The sequence below is a fragment of the Cetorhinus maximus genome, chromosome 6 (genome assembly GCF_964194155.1).
Source record: "Cetorhinus maximus chromosome 6, sCetMax3.hap1.1, whole genome shotgun sequence".
Taxonomy (NCBI): domain Eukaryota; kingdom Metazoa; phylum Chordata; class Chondrichthyes; order Lamniformes; family Cetorhinidae; genus Cetorhinus; species Cetorhinus maximus.
Window position 1 is genome coordinate 85,338,563 of NC_135884.1, and position 13,939 is coordinate 85,352,501.

At 43.3% G+C, this 13,939-nt stretch overlaps 1 protein-coding gene and 1 long non-coding RNA gene across 4 annotated transcripts in view; one reads left to right on the plus strand and one right to left on the minus strand.

Annotated features, from left to right (window-relative positions):
• Positions 1–13,939, minus strand: part of LOC144681873 (RNA-binding Raly-like protein) — a 1,117,315-nt gene that overhangs the window by 145,121 nt on the left and 958,255 nt on the right. The window lies entirely within an intron of this gene.
• The window catches only part of LOC144681874 (uncharacterized), a 371,446-nt gene continuing 366,840 nt past the window's right edge, over positions 9,334–13,939 (plus strand). For both annotated transcript variants that reach the window (XR_013576867.1, XR_013576866.1), the window contains exon 1: positions 9,334–9,465. This is a non-coding gene — a long non-coding RNA (uncharacterized LOC144681874). The remainder of the gene's footprint in view (positions 9,466–13,939) is intronic.

Sequence of the window (13,939 nt, forward strand, 5' to 3'; positions counted from 1 at the left end):
TTCTCCTTTTCAAGGGGTTACTGTCCTTAATACCTGTGGGTCTGTGCTATTCACTTCTCTCAAATGGCGATGTGCTGTTCAAAGGGAAATCAATTGGCCTGTAAACAGAGAACCGTATTTAACAACTGCTCCTTTTAAATGTGAACGTTTTAAGTGGTGAGGACTTTGCTTCAAGCATCAAACCTTGTTCCTTTGTTATCCTGCTTTGTACTTTATCAATACTACTCTGTAAACACATTAATGGTCTAGCTTCTTCTATCTTCACCACACTGAAATCGAAACTCATCACAAGTTCACAAGACAATTATTGACGAGAAAGGTAATTCAGCCCATCTTCATTCATTCAGCCAGAGAGAGACCCCTAACTGTCCCCCAACCCACACTGTAACATCCAGTAATTGCTTAAGTGAATTCCAGGGTTGATGCCTCCTCTACTCTACACATTGATCACTCCCTGTGTGAAGGAATTACCTGCTTTCAGCCAGCAAAGAACTCTTCTCCAGTCTGAACCTACATCCCTTGTTCTTTCAATTTAATTTGAAGCAATATTGTGTTAAATTTTTCAATACTCTTTACAATCTTATATACCCTTGATAAACACCTCTCTTTCCAAGCTGAGAAACCTGGACTTCTCCAGTTTTTCCCCCCCATAGATCTTACACCTGGCTGGGGATCTGCCTTGTGGATCTTCTCTGCATTGCCTCAGGGTGTCTCTCATTCCCTCATGATGGAAATATTGCAGTATTCAAGGCGAGGTCCGATCAGAGCACTATAATGTTTGGTCATCACTTGCCTTCTCTTACTATGCTGTTTTCCAATGTAGTTGAACATTCTATTGGCTTTCTTGATTGTTGTTCTGCATTGGTTAGACTTGTTCATGTGTCAAATTGACAAAATCTCTTTGAGCTGCATTTTAGCCCATGTATGACCCCAGCAGTAGTTGTCTTCTTCTCCTGATGACATTGATTCCTTGACCAAGTATGGATCGCTGCACCAGTTGCCTTCCACGCCTAGCAATGTTGACCACTACCCCAAGAATGGTGCCACTGCACTGTGTTGCCCTTCAATAACTCACCCCAGTGACCATTCTTCATATGTGACCCCAGAGATTGCAAGGGCAGGTACATCATAACCGAGCTTGCCCTTACCCATGATACAGACACATGTACGCACACAAAAACACAAAAGCAAGGATTGCCAAGACTAGCACAGCTTTTGGCTTATTTTTCAGCTCCTTAGTTCATGAGTACAGAAGTCAAGAAAGGAGCTGTTAACTCAACTCCAGCAAAAAGCAACTAATTCAGCATGTCCTTGACATAACAGGACTTGTCAACTAGTGAAGAAACATAGTATTGAGGACCAGATCTGGTTTTCTTCCATTATGTTTCCCAACATATTGTAAAGTAGTGGAAGGATTTATTTTCATATTCCTTGCCCTGGCCACCCCGGCTTTTTATTACTATTCCCCCAATTTGTAGTGCAGGGAATATGTTAATTGAATCATGGGTTTACAAGTCATTGGCTAGTTGAGGTGACCTAATCAAAAAGTATGTTCTTTGTCCTCTGTGCACACAATGATCAGTACACAGTTTTTCTAGTGAAAGAACAGCAGTCATAAACCTTTGAGAATTTCTACACTGAAACTGGAGATAAAATAAGAATCTATTTCAAGTACAATTATATGTAAAGCTACCTCAAAATGGTACCAGCCTCTTTCCTTCCTCTTGTCCAATACAGACTCACTTCCATATACATGTACATAAAAAGAGAATACTAGAAATACACATAGCAGGTCTGAAAGCATCTTAGGGAGAACAGAATGAAGGAGTTTCACCTGAAATACTAACCTGTCTTTTCTCTTTCGAATGCAGGTTGATCAGTTGTATGTTTCAGCACCTGCAATTTTCTTTGGACCCCACCTGCACTTTTTTGGAGAATGGGACCATGCAGTTCAAGGACATTTCCTTGGACAATGTCCATACTGATTCTCAACAAGGAGTGTTCTGGAAGAGTGGCTTAAGTGGATGTCTCTTTGGGTGGTTTGCCACAAATTCAGGAGAATCTGGCCAACTTGCCCTACAGTGAAGGCAAAGCCATATGATAGGGGACAATGCAATTCAAATTCATATAAAGCAGCAGTAACAACTCCCAGGCTACTAAGAATGCAAGTTAGTTCTGTATATTCTTGAAATACAAGATGTTGAATGCTGAAGAGAAGACACAATTGCGATTTTACCCAGTAAGAAATTATATAGGTAGGCAGCTAAAATGAATCAAGTTACTTACCCATGCTGGAGCCACCAGAATTCAGTTAGTGACTTTGACCTTTTCTCCTCAGCAAGGACACCTGCCTAAATCCAGCGGGATCCATCTTTATGTTTTCATTTCAGGTTTGAGCAGGGACACAGCTTTGTCTTTTGCCTCAGCGCCGGAGGAGGCCGCTACAGGTTAAGTGATCTTCCTGCCACATTAGTGCCAACAAGAGTAGGAGCCACAACAAGGAACGTTTCGGCCATCGCATCAGCATGCCATCCCCCGCCACACCCCCTGCCCAGGACCAGCATCTGACCCGACCCTTCCTACCTCCTGAACACAATTCCACCCTCTCCCCAGCCACCTAGAATCCAGCAATGCAATCAATCTCATTTTAGCCAATGACGCCTGGGCCAGTTGATCTTCCACCGCTTCCTGATGACTGTCAGCTTGAAGGGGACAGTAGCTGGCCAATGCAATTTCAACATGAGCTGGCTGTTAAAACCAGCCAAGCCTCATTCTGGTGTGGCTGGGTGGAAATTAACTCGTCAGCGAGATTCCCGCTGGAATCCCACTGACAGTTAAAACCAAGGCTATGTACAGACAATTAATGGGAAGGTCCCTTTCAGCCAAGTCTTTGCTGAATACCGAACAGTTATGCAAACCATTGAATTTTGATGAGAGGGAATTGTCAGCTGTCACTCCATGGGGATCACTTTTGATGCTGAGTCAGAAGGTTGTGGGTTCAATCCTGCTCCAGAGACTTGAGCACATAATCAAAGCTGACACTCCAGTGTAGTGAGGGAGTACTGCACTATCAGAGACGCCATTCGAAAAAGAACAGAGAAATTCTCCCTGGTGTCCTAGACAATATTTATCTCTCAATCAATATTTTAATACAGATTATCTGGTCATTACCTCATTGCTGTTTGTGGGAGCTTGCTGTGCATAAATTGGCTGCCTTGTTTCCTGAATTACAACAGTGACTATACTCAAAAAGTATTTTATTACACGTAGAGTGCTTTGGGAGGTCATGAAAAGCACAAGATAAATGCATGTTTCTTAAAATTTAATTTACTCCAAATTATCCCACTGTAACATCACAGAGTTGTGCTCAAACACATGATTACGCTGACAGCATGACCACAGACACTGCTGGGACTTCAACCAAACTGTATGTCCTCTACCAGAACTACGACAATCATGAGAAGGGGCTCAGCCCAAGACATGGTGCACAAAATACTTCAGCTGAGATCTTTGATGTCATAATTTCCTAAACTTGACTGACAATGATTGAGAATAACTGCATTCTACCCCTGCATTCACACACTGGCTGGTGGCAGCTTCACCTCACCAAGTGCAGAGACTAGAAAGTGCATTTCAACTAATATATGAAGGGGTTTACACAACAGCAAATTATTCAAAGTCCTTTAAAACCTCACAAACTCTGCTCTGAAAGTAATGAAGGAGATTCAAATGACCGCATTCACTGAGTCAATATGAGGCGTACTTGGGCTCGACTGAATCTGGCGCTTGACTCTGATATGGGCATTTTAATCACATACTGGGCGTCTGCTGCCAGAGAACCTATATAGTATCAACGGGAAGGTATGAAAGCTTCCCTTACTGATTGTATACTTCAAAGAGCCCAGGAAAAACACTGCCTTTGAGAGGCTTTGAAATGGAAATAAAATCAATTTGAGAGAATCTGGGCTGCTTTGATAGAACCGTGTAGGAGGAATTAATCCAGTCTTGTTGTGGGGCTGCGGTTGACTACCCGATTCATTGCACAAAGCCTGAAGAACAATGGTGTGCTGGCAAGAGTGTCAATAACAAATCCACTTTCTTTTCCCCACTGAAGGTGACTGATAGGACAAATATTTCTCCTCATATAGTATGCAAATCAACTCCTTTCTGTACCCCACCACTAACCACAAATAAAAACAGTTACAATATGATTCCAAGTAATTCTATCATGGATATACCCGCAAACAACTCTTGAGTTTTTCTGTAAAGAGAGTGCACTACCAGCTTTTACTGGGAATAGACTATGAAAAGAAAAAGATACGTAGCCCTGAAAAAGTTACGTTCCTCTCTTCATTGCGATTTTAGCCGCTCATCTTCAGCCTGCCTGCTGTTCTACCATTCTTTCCTTTGTTTTGGTTAGTCCTTTTGTCAGTTGATTCTGCCTCTGCTGTTTTTTTTTTACTTCACAATTCTCTGCATGGGATTCTGTTTCTCAACTGTTGCGGAGTCATCTGACCGTAGCCGTATGAATATGCGTGCGACTTAGAAAACAGAGGCCTTGTTGATAAGATAAAATAGTCCAATGACCTTGACCTGGCTACCTGGACCAACTTCAGATTATTTGTAGAGTTGGCTTTTTCAAAGAGTCAGCACAATCACAATAGGCCAAATGGCCTTCTGTTCAGCTGTAAGTTATTCTAATTCTATGATCTCTGTTTCTCTTCCCCTCTTAAGGGTTTTGGGTTGAAATTCCAAGTTTGCATCAATTCAGAGCCAACCCTTCCATTACAATATCCTTGGCTGTAACTTTCAGCATCAACATTTGCTTAATTGTCCCAACTGGCTTATGTTGGAATAGACAGAAAGTATTTAGATGAGTGACAATCTGCAGCGAGATTTTACAGGTTAACAATCATGTACACATTGTTCAAAAGCCAGCATCGTCACTAGGTTTATCATATCGGTGTCAGTACACCATGGGGGGAATCAGTTATGTCGGCTCAGAAAAAGTCATACTGGACTTGAAACGTCAACTCAGTTTATCTCTCTACAGATGCTGCCAGACCTACTGAGTTTTTCTAGCACTTCCTGTTTTGATCAGAGTTTAAGTCTGTGTTTTAACATTGCACCACAAGCCTGATGTTTTTAATTCACTCCCTCAAATTTCTCCCACCAAGAACTGTCACTGGGGACAAATCTGTCACTATCAGCTCTTCAGCCTGGCGGGGTTACATAGCTCAAAATGCTCTCCCTGAGCTTGGAGATGCCAACCTTAGCATTTTGTTTAGTTTTTCAGTACATGTAACCTCGGACTTTATGAAACTGCAGTGATATGCTGCATGTAACTAAGTGTTTTTAAAGGCTTGCCACAGCACCTGTAGACACCCACAAGGAAAAGGTTATTTGCTAAACTCCTAACACGGCTACTGGAGTCAAAACACATAAAGTGCATTGCACAGCCTGTGACTGCGTATCCTTAGCAGCTCCCAATTAATGGCTATTTAAGCAAATCAGGACCCATACAGGTGGATTAACCGTCCGAGTACGGAGTGTTTGTTTCAGGACTGACAATACAGGCTGCTCTGCAAACTCCAAGTCACTGATAGAAAGAATGCTCACAGAAAAATCATTAAGGAATAATCAGAGCTGTAATAGTCAGCGTTCAAAGTGTCTCGCCGAAGGAGCGTCAGTTGTAATTTCAGTGCAATCCTCAAACTGTTAATCAAACCGAAGAACTACCCATTGGAGCTGGCAACATTAGCTTTTGCTGTTCTTTAGTGAAAGCGAGCTGATGTACTTGCTCGATAGTAGCGTCTAATGCCTTGTCCCTGAGCACTGCTTCAGCACTCAGAGAAGCTGAGCTGGGCACTGTTCTGTTCAATAGAATGCACCAGTCACTGGCTAATATTCATTTTGCACATGCAAGAAGGAAGTAATCTCTTCATAATTCTCAAATTTCTTGCTGCATTGACAAAGCTAAATGTTTATCTGAATCCACGCATCAGACATTTTGCCAGGACCACCCGACAGGCATTCAAAATTGCCTCACTCACAGGCTAATAACCTACCTCATCTTCCGATTATCCATTAGGCCGTGTAATGAGAACTGCCCCATGCGTTAGAGAGCATTCAATTGTGACTGCGGGTCAGCAGGCAGAGTCTTGCAGAAGAATTTATCTCTAAATCGTTCATGGAATTGCTGCAATAGATTCACTCACACACTTGTGTTCAAAAAATGCTGTCTGGCACAGGGACTGATCTTGTGATGCAGTGTGCTGTACTCAATTGGTCCCACAGCATTAGGGGGGTGGGAGGGGAGAACCAGATGCAGCAATGGGGAAAAAGAAGGAGTGCATTGGGAAGGGGAGAGAAATAGCACTCCCAACCCACACCAAGGCTCTGAGCTCTGAAAAACCCCACTGGCTGTTAGAAATTTGTCCTAGATGTGGCGGTTTTGAATCAACTGCCCCTTTAACCAGCACCACAGCACCAGATATTCAGCTCATTCCCATTCAAGGCTTGGAACTGCAGGTGACAAATACCAATTGAGACAACTTGGTTGTGAAACTCATTGGAACAGGAGTAGGTCATTCAGCCCCTTGAGCCTGCTATGCCATTCTTTCAGATCAAGGCTGGTCTGTATCTCACCTTGTTCAATCAGTTACCAGCTGTCTTTGTGGGAGCCACTCCATTTTGAAGAACCATAGACCAGGGTTTGGTAGCACAGCACTCATTGAAACATGGCACACCCTCCACAAAGGGTCCTCTTTCTGATTATATTGCCTCCAATGACTTTGCTGTTTTCTGTGTCTTTGCAAGAAGAACTGTGGGATCCCAGGGTGAACACTCTATGCATTTCCCCCCCCCCCTTTATTCCTTCATGGGATGTGGGTGTCACTGTTGCTAGCAGTTGCTGCCCAACTGAATGGTTTTCTAGGCCATTTCAGAGGGCAGTTAAGATTCAGCCACATTGTGTGGATCTGAAGTCACATGTAGGTCAGACCAGACCAGGTTGGCAGATTTCCTTCCCCAGAGGGGCATCAATGAATCAGATGGGATTTTATGACAATTGACAAAGGTTTCATTGCCACCCTTACTGGGACCAGCTTTCAATTCCAGATTTATGGCAGACTCCACCAGCTACCACAGTGGGATTTGAACCCATGTTCCCAGAGCATTAGCCTGGGCCCCTGGATTACTAGTCAAGTGACACTATGCCACTGTCTCCCCAGATTCATCTTGTCTGCAGTGTGAATTCTGACTGGAACTGTTGGAGGCTCTGTCCTATTTCAGAAGCTTTCGGCCTGCTGTTGTGAGATCACACAGAATGGAAGGAGCCATGGCCAAATCTATGGGCCATACAATTAGTTTTAAACAAATCTTGTTCTGATGAAGGGTCATCAACAAGAACCGTTAACTTTGTTTCTCTCTCCCCGGATGCTGCCTGACATGAAGAGTGTTTCCAGCATTTTCTGGTTTTTATTATACATGAAAAGGTTTAGTCATTGAGTAACAACAAGACGTCTGACCACTAATCACTGGTGAATCATTGGAGTGAGTTCCATCATTTCTTGTATTCTGTGGAAATCGGGAACCCTTCCCCACTAAAGGTTGCAGCTGCTGGGTCACCTGAAATTTTCAGGACTGAGATTGATAGTGTTACAAACGGAGGGGGTTTAATTTAGAACAGCCCTGATTTCTCCACTCTTTACCTGTCCGTAAACAGAAAGCTGTTTTTTAAAATTTTGATTTCTCCCTTTATAAATGGTAGCATATTTTCCCCAACCCTTCAGTTTTGGAGTGATCCAATCCTCTATTAATAACCCCATAGCAAACTCGAGATGGAGTAAAATCAGAGAGTTTGTTTATTTTACACACACTCAAAACGCAGGGTGGTGGTGGGGGGCAGGGGCAGTGTTGCTATGTAATCCTGGTAGATTCACACAATAAAAGAGAGAAAAGGGCAAGAAAGGGGTTCAAGGCAAAGACCACAGACAAAAAAGAAGAATTTTGGTTTCACGTGAGTCCAGAATCAAGAATCAAAAGTCCAATGGTGTATTCCTTCAGAGGCTAGCAGGCTGAAACTGTTGCAGGATGATCTGCTTTTCCAGAATCATGATGGAAGAACACACGTAGAGATGAATTAGTCTTGTGGGTGCAGATACAGAAGTTCAGATGTTCCAGTGGAACCCAGTGTAAATGAGGGCTGGGGAATTAAAAAACCCGGGCCGAGCTCTTTCTGTTGCTATTTGTTAGGTGGTCGATGGTAGACATAAGCAGGCTGCTGGCCTGAAGTCCTGCTTCTCTTTGAAAGTTAAACAGTGACTGAAGACAGAACCCAAAAGCTGTATAATTAAAGCGATTTAGATAGCTCAAGTCTTAGTCATGTGAAAGGGTGGTTTTGGGTCAAGCTATTCAGCTAAAGAGGCCTCGCGTTAAAACCCATTGTGCTTTGAGCAGGTAACTGTAGAACCAATAGCACAACGTTGGAGATGAGGAGTCCCAATAGCTCTGCCTTTGTCCAGCACTGGCTGGTGCAGACGCCTCATTTCCTAGCCCTTTCTGTTTCTGGAATTTTTATACAATGCAAGGAATGTTACATTCCAGGAGTTTGATGAGTTAGCCTTCGTCCATTTTTAAATTGCTCAGAAACTCCCAGAGCTAACACCATGTGGTCATCTGTGGCCATTTTAATCAGTCCAGCCATTTGTCTATTTTAAATAGATAAGTTTATAAAGTAGCCAGGATGATATAGATATATGTATTTTTCTTCCTGTCTTCTGATCATGACAGTAGTTTTTTTCAGCGAAGTGTTCAAAAGAAAATGGAGAAAGGGTGGAAAAGTGAAGCTGAGGAATAGATCAGCCATGATCTAATAGAATGGTGGAACTTGCTCAAGGGTCTGATTTTGCTGTGATACTGGTACGATCCTCAGGAACCCTCGGGCTCCAGAGAGAGAATGTGGATCCATTCTTGGGGGTCGCCCATGGGCTGCTACGTAAATACACCATTTGGTATGCTGTTGAGCCATACATAACAGGAAGGTGTCAGGTTCAATGTTCATTCAATGCCGAGTTTTCTAATTTCATCTCGGACTCCTTTGCTTTAGCTTTCTAAACAGAAACTAAACAGCTTCCAATCCTGATTCAATTGGTAGCACTCTCACTTTTTGAGTCAGAAAGTTGAGTCAAGTCCCACTCCAGGGGAGGAATGATACGGGGGGGGTAGAAGCATGCCACCTCTGGAAACCAAATGGAACCGACCTGCCCCACACCACCCCGCTCAACAGCCATAAGGCGTTGTAGGCCGGACAAATGAGGACCGAGTGGGGCGGAAGTCCCGCCCTCTGGAGCTGCCCGCCAATCTGATTGGCCGGCAGCTCCATCAGTCCCAGGAAGGTGTAAGTGGCGGCTGCCGGGACTGCAGAAGGAAAAGAAGATCAAGGCCCATGGATCCCCGGAGCAGGTAATCATGGGAGCATGCGCTGGGAGAGTTGGGGGAGGTTAGGAAGAGCGGCGGGGAGGGGAAGTGGGGTGGGTTTAAGGAAGGGAGTGGGTAGGAAGGAAGGGGGCATTCGACCTAAGGCGGGGCATCCCGTGGATTGGCCAAGGGCCATCCTCGAAGAGCGACTCCTCCCTTCCTTCCCGCCCTTTAAACATTTAAGTTTAAAGATCAGGCTTCCCACTTCCGCTCTGCTGCCCAAGCCAAATGTTTTAAGGCGCGGGTAGTGTATTATCAGGGTCAATTGGCTTGACAACAAGCCTAATTGATGCTTAATTATTCATTTAAATATGCCAAAATTGGCAGCCTGCCCGACCCCATATTTTGGGGGAGAGTTCGGGGTGGGCAGGAAGGTGGTGGCATGGGTGCTCACCCCCTTCGGAGGCACGTAATATTCAGCCCCAGGACTAGAGCACAAAATCAAGACTACTGTCTTTTCAATGAATGTTAAACAAAGGCCCTGTCTGCTTCTCTCAGGTAGATGTAGAAAATCATGGTACTCATTATTTCATAGAAGAGCAGGGGAGTTCTTCCCGGTGTCCTGGCCAACATTTATCCCTCAATCAACATCACAAAAACAGATTCTCTGATCATTATCTCATTGCTGTGTGCAAATTGGCTGCTGCGTTTCTGATATCGCAAGTGACTACACTTCAAAAGTACTTTTAAAAAATTTATTCTTTCATGAGATGTGGATTTCATTGGCAAGGCCAGCATTTGAGCCCATCCCTAATTGCCCTTGAACTGAGTTGCTTGCTCTGCCATTTCAGAGGGTAGTTAAGAGTCAACCACATTGTGTGGGTCTGGAGTCATATAGCAGACTGGGAAAGGGTGGCAGATTTCCTTCTCTAGGGCATTAGAGAATCAGGTAGCTTTTTATGACAATTGATGATAGTTCCATAGTCACTAAGACTAGATTTCAATTCTAGATTAGCTAATTAAATTCCACTAGCTGTTATGGTGGGATTTGAACCCATGTCCCCAGAGCATTAGCCTGGGCCTCTATAGTATTAGTCCAATGACATTACCACTACACCACCATCTCCCCAATATACTGCATTAGGCTGTCAGTTGAGGTTCAGCTGGTTGCAATCTTGCCTTCTAAGTCAGAAGGTTCGGGGTTCAAGTCCCACACCAGGTCTTGAGTATAAAAATCAAAGCTGACACTCCAGTGTAGTACTGAGGGAGTACTGCATTGCCGGAGCTGTTGTCTTTTGGATGAGACGTCAAATCAAGGCTCTTGTCCACTCCCTCAGGTGGACATAAAAGATCCTATGGTATTATTTCAAACAGGAGCAGAGGAATTAACCCCAGTGTTCTTTGCCAATATTTAACCCTCAAAAAATACCACTAAAGCAATTATCTGATCATTAGCACACTGCTGTTTGCGAGAGCTTGCTGTGCACAAATTGGCTTCTGCGTTTCCTACGTTACAGCACTTCAAAAATACTTCACTGACTATAAAGCAATTCGGGACATCCAAGGGTCATGAATGGCGCTATATAAATGCAAGTCTTTCTTTATGTCCTGAGGTTGTGAAAGGTGCTATATCAATGCAAGTTCTTTCTATTTGTATTACTATCCAGTAACCATAGCTGCCATAGCTGGAAAGATTGTTGTGTGTGTGTGTTCCACAAGAGGACAAGATTGGGTCTTCTTAATTTCACAGTGACAAATAGCCTGTGACACAGAGTATCAAAAACTCCCATTTGGACAAGTCACCAAGGAATGTTGGCACTTGTACAATTGTACATCAGCAAGTGGTTTCAGGAGAAGAGGAGAGAAATCAGAACAAGACATGTATATTTCCAAGTATATTGCACCAACACAATATATACCGTACTCTCATTAAATATACCACTTCTATAACGGCAGCAGCACATTCTGTAGCTGTCAGCAAGAGTTTCTGGTCCTAAGGCAATTGTTCATGTCAATAAATGATTTATGATTTATTAAAGTTGGTAACATTTGTTAGAGTAAGTTGCACTCCAAAGCTGAGTGCAATCCCTTGGCTCCCTGAAGTATGACAGAGCTATTTGGCAAATACCTCAGGTTCTTTTGCACACAAGTAAGCCCTAATTGTTATTATATTCAGTCGCAAAAAACTGAAATTGCTGTACTCTTCCCACTTCTGACAGGTCCGCAGAGAATACTGCAAAGGATCACAGATTGGGGGAAGTGAGGAGTCCCTTACACAGAGCACATCCTTCTCCAATTGAAGGACATCACATAGAGCGTAGGCATGAAAGAGACACTAGTAATGTTAAGTGTAGTTATGAATTTTGGAAAGAACACCATGATGAAGCAGCATCATCAAAATGGTCCTACTTAGAGGGAGTTGCAGAAACAAAGGGACCTGGGGGTGCTCTTTCACAAGCCTTTGAGGGTGGCAAGGCAAGTTGATTATAGAGCTAAGGAGGCACACAGAATACTTTGGAAATAAGGGCATTGAATATAAAAACAAAGAACCCTCCTAAAACTTTACCAATCACTGATTAGGCCTCAGCCAGACTATTGAATACAATTCTGAGCACCACACTTCAAGAAGGATGTTAAGGCTCTGGAAAGGGTGTAAAGGAGGTTTTTCAGAATAGGGCTATGGTGAAGGCCTTCAGTTATGTGGAAAGACTAGAGAATCTTGGATTGTTCTCCTCAGAGGGTTAAGGGGAGACCTAAGTGTTTTGATAGAGAATATAGGGAGAAACTATTTCCCTTGGCAAGTGGCTTAATATCCACAGCACAGGTTTAAAAGAATTGGCAAAATAACAAGAGGAGACCTAAGGGGTATTGTTTTCACATAGAGGAAAAATGCAGTACCTGAAAGGGTGTTGGAATCAGATTCCAAAGTAACTTTGAAACAGCAACTGGATATTCAAAGAGGGCTAATTTACAGGGATTATGGGGTAAAAGCCGGGTTTGTGTCAAAATTGGACAGCTCTATCAAAGAGCTAGCACAGGCACAAGGGGCCAAATGGCCTCCTGTACTGTATGACACTACGAATGATTCTTTCTCTAAAGTCTACATAGCTAATTCACAGGTCATCTTCTTAGATTATAGGGTTGCTATCAATGGCTGTTCAAATTCAGTGCCATTATTGGAATAAGAAGCAGAGGAAGAGGAGTGGGCCATAGAGCCCACTTGAGCCTGTTCCACTAAAATGATATCATGGCTGATTTGTACTTCAACTCCATTTATTCCATAGCCATATCAAAAATTTATTGATCTCAGCCTTAAAACTTTCAATTGCAGCTTTGGGGAGAAAAGATTTCCTGATTTCCAATACTCTGAGTCAAAGTGTTTTTGATTTCACTCTTGATTGGCCCAGCTCAAATTTTAAGATTGTGTCCCCTTGCGATTCTTCCACCTGTGGAAGTCGTTTCTACCCCATCAATAACGTTTTAAACACCTCCATTAGTTTGCCCCTCAATCTACTAAACATAAGGAATTACTAGCCAAGTGTATCCAAACTGTCCTTACCCTTTAAGCCCAGTGTCGTTCTGGGCACTGTACCCCTCCCCAAATTTATCTTTCCTGAGGTTTGATGCTTAAAACTGAACGCAATGCTTCAGATGGGGTCAGATAAAAATTCTTTACAACTGTAGCATAACTAAATGTTGGTATTCTAACCTGCCTTGAGATAAAGCACATCATTATTAGCCCCTTTGATAACTTCTTGTACCTGTGCACTAGTTTTTAGTGATTTTTGCATCTCAAAGTCTAAATCTTCCACAGCTCTTGGTCTCTCACATTAAGAAAATATTCCAGTTTCTCTTTTCTGGATCCAAACCTCACATTTCCTCATGTTGGTCTTCATCTGCCACAGTTTTGCCCACTAACTTAGTCTGTCTTTACACCGTTGTAACATCATACTTCAAACCACATAGCTTATTGTGCATCCTAACTTATTGTCATCTACAAACTTGGATATACAAAGAATAATTTGCATCAGAGACTGAACTGGACTAGCCATATAAATGCTGTGGCTACAAAAGCAAGTCAGAGGCTAGGAATCCTGTGGTGAGTAACTCACCTCCTGACTCCCCAAAGCCAGTCCACCATCTATAATGCACAAGTCAGGAGTGTGATGGAATACTCTCCACTTGCCTGGATGAGTGCAGCTCCAGCAACGCTCAAGAAGCTTGACACCATCCAGGATAAACAGCCTGCTTGATTGACACCCCATCCACAAACATTCCCTCCCTCCACCACTGACACACAGTGCAGCAGTGTGTACCATCTACAAGATGCACTGCAGGAATTCTCCAAGGCTCCTTAGGCAGCACCTTCCAAAGCCATGACCACTACCATCTAGAAGGACATGTGCAGCAGACACATGGGAATACCACCACCTGGAAGTGCCCCTCCAAGCCACTCACCATCATGACTTGGAAATATATTACCGTTCCTTCACTGTCACTGGGTCAAAATCCTAGAACT